The following is a 3,033-nucleotide window of genomic DNA, read 5'->3' as shown; positions in this document are numbered from 1 at the left end:
CCCTCCTCCTACTTTTCAGACATCCGCTCTTCACATCGCATGTCGCTCATTACTCGCTCCTCAGTTCTGCCGCGCCTCGCCGCACCTCGTTCTCCAAGGCTTCTCGCACTCCATCTGCTGCCTTTCCCTCACACCATTCCGCTTCCTCGCATGCTCTGAGGTAAACACACGTTCTTTAGTTTCCCGCCCATGCGCCTTATATAGGTTTCCTTGCCCCCCCCCTCCCCCTGGCAGCCAATAGGAGCTCAGAACGCCGCTTTTTTTTCCCGCCGTTTTCTTTTCCCGCTCTTTTTTCTTCTCACCTCTGCCTTCCCGCCCTTTCCAGCTGAAGGTGGCCAGGCCGGGGTCATCCGAAGGTCACGGCCGTGGTCACCTGTAGGTCACCATCCCTCGTAGGAGTTGCTGCTCTTCCCCTCAGGGCTGAGCTGCCCCACAGGTGGTGTCAACTCACCAACACACCTTGGCTGAGCTTGGGGTGGTCAAATTTATTTTTTCAATTTCAGTGTTTCTTTTTACATTCCCACAAACGTTAGGTGTTCCTTCCTGAGCAGTAGATGTCTACAAACACAATTAAATATATATATATTTTTTATTATATATATATATATTTTTTAAATGAATTCTGTCACTGACACCTCACATCTCTGCCCCTATAGGCAAAATCCCTTCTGAGCTCGGACAGACCATTACAGAGAGAATAGAGTGAACAAAACTGATGTCTGTTGTGTGAAGGATACAATTTATTTGTATTCTCCAGATGTTCTTGTTTTATGGAGTCATTTGTATTCTATCGTTTATTTACACACCATGGTTGGCAATGCTCGCCTGGGCGCTCGGCACTGCAGTGATTGTTTGCTCAACTCATTTCGGTCTTCCTTGGGCTACATTCTTTCTCATTGTAACAATGGTATGAAACAGGGCTAAGAAGGATACAAAATGATGGACCCACAACATTGGCTGCTTTCACCAATGAGTCATTCCAAAACAAGATGTATCAGTAGCAGAGATGACTTTTGGCAGCTGTGAGGAAAAGTTTCCCCTTCAGGGAATTTCCTGCCTGGTCTGCAACACAGGCAAATGGACCGGCAGAGAAAGGCACCCAGGACCTGAGGGAACCAGCTGTGCTGCAGATGGTGCGTAGAGTCCGAGCTTTTGGTTTGCCTGGGCTACACTGACTGAAGAGGAATTGTCTTGGGCCACATACATATGGGTTGCATCCTATTTATTGTCATGGAAATGACCACAGATAAAATGAGTAACTCTGTTTGACAGAGCAAATTCTCAGCTACAAAATGCTGTTTTTCAACACAGTCATTTCTATTAGAGAAGAATTTTGCCGGCAATGGACACAAGGCTGCATACTGTGGCTTGTCAAAATGTACACCAGCGCACATGACCCATGGCCACTGTCACCACTCCTGAAATGCACTACACACTGCCCCTCTGTGCTCACATCCATAAATGTTCAGCAAGCATCAGTGAAGGCCAGTGGTTGCCATTCTTTCCACGCAGTGAGATTTAGTGACGCACTTTTGCTTCATACACACTTCTGTGTCAGGCGCCATTCTGTCAGACTGCCCCCTGTTGCCATCTATCACATGGTAACAACACATAATGGAATACTGGCGGAAGGTTCAGCCTCTGCTGCTGTATCACCAGAACTGGCTTTTTGTGTCCTGGGACGATGTTTCCTCTTTAACTCCTGGTGAGTGCATCATTTATGTTATGATGTGAAATATCGATAACAAAAAATCATAAAACCATGACAAAGGATTAACGTGAAAGAGCACACAAGAGGAGCAATGATAGAAACATACCCACATATTGTTCAGGGTCTTGTCACCTTCACTCAGTTTTAGATGTGGTTTTGACCTGAAGTAGCCAGAACATTTTTTCAGGATCAGAATAGTAAGATGGCTGAGGTAGAAGAACCATCATCTGCAGCAGAACTGCCAGTTTGTATTCACTCAAGGATCATCCGCTTGGTTGCCTATAGTAGGCTTTAAGTTTTACTGACCTTTCTAAAAGCTGCATTCTAGATTCGATTTGGTAACAACTGATAGAACAAACTGACTTTGATGTCTTTAATAGTAGACATAATCATCAGTAATTATAAATGGTGAACTGCCATGACAAATCTGCTTGCTTACATTATCTGAAGAAATCTGGGACAAGAAATGAAAGGAAAGCTTGTAAATCTAACACCTGTCATTTATTGTCATCTGTGCTAGCTATTTGGAACCTCACAGCTATTTTTTTTCTTATTTTCTTCAGGCCTGCCAAAAAGCAGACACAATTACTGGACTATGCAGTACAGATTATCAGTAAGGCAGGCCCTGAGACCTCTGTACAAAACTGCAAACACAATCTGAAGCTTGATCAGTGCTCATAAGCAATTATATATATTGTTGCTTGTCATAACACAAGACTTTATTCAATAACCCAGACTGTGTTTGCCACTCCTTTCTGTTTAGGGCAAGAATTATCCATGCAATGCTAACTGTTGTGCAGATATATTTTATTCTTAGCATTTAACTTATTTTAAGAATTAAATGTGTGCATATATCTTCAGTGAGAGGAGTAGTAGAAATGCTAAGTTGCAGCTTGAGCCAGTGATTGAGCACCTGGTAGGAAGGCAGGGCCAACCAGGAAAGCTCAGGTGCAAGTAATGCTCCTGAGTAACTGGTAGTGGTGGAGCCAGGATTCTCAGACTTCATTTGAGGTCTGAGTTGAGAGCATCTTCTTTGGGGATCTGAGTGTAGCCTGAGGACTTTATGTATCTTCTGAGGGTGAGTAGTGTCTTTATCATATTTCTGTATCTACTGCTATTGTGTCTGAGTAGATTTTTGTGTGCCTTTGCTTGCTGCTCTGCTATCTTTCTATTGTATTACAAAAGGTAATGGATTAAGTGTGTTTGGTTTTTTTGTTGTTGGCTTCCCCCCCAATCTTATTGACTCTTTGATTCTATGACCAGTGATTAGATCTGCCTCTGGCATTGAAAGTATTTCAAAGGAAATATTTGTGTGGGGAAGA

General features: G+C 43.4%; 2 long non-coding RNA genes across 4 annotated transcripts in view; one reads left to right on the top strand and one right to left on the bottom strand.

Moving 5' to 3' along the window:
• Positions 1 to 197, bottom strand: part of LOC104912399 — an 8,610-nt gene extending 8,413 nt beyond the window's left edge. The window contains exon 1 of the long non-coding RNA XR_794631.2: positions 13 to 197. This is a non-coding gene — a long non-coding RNA (uncharacterized LOC104912399). The remainder of the gene's footprint in view (positions 1 to 12) is intronic.
• A 444-nt stretch (positions 198 to 641) lies between these two features.
• LOC109369276 overlaps positions 642 to 3,033 on the top strand; it is a 9,989-nt gene continuing 7,597 nt past the window's right edge. For all 3 annotated transcript variants that reach the window (XR_002118151.2, XR_002118149.2, XR_002118150.2), the window contains exon 1: positions 642 to 2,789. This is a non-coding gene — a long non-coding RNA (uncharacterized LOC109369276). The remainder of the gene's footprint in view (positions 2,790 to 3,033) is intronic.

This window comes from Meleagris gallopavo, chromosome 10, assembly GCF_000146605.3.
Source record: "Meleagris gallopavo isolate NT-WF06-2002-E0010 breed Aviagen turkey brand Nicholas breeding stock chromosome 10, Turkey_5.1, whole genome shotgun sequence".
NCBI classification, from domain to species: domain Eukaryota; kingdom Metazoa; phylum Chordata; class Aves; order Galliformes; family Phasianidae; genus Meleagris; species Meleagris gallopavo.
The sequence above is the reverse complement of the archived record's forward strand: the minus strand, read 5'-3'. Positions and strand labels throughout refer to the sequence as shown.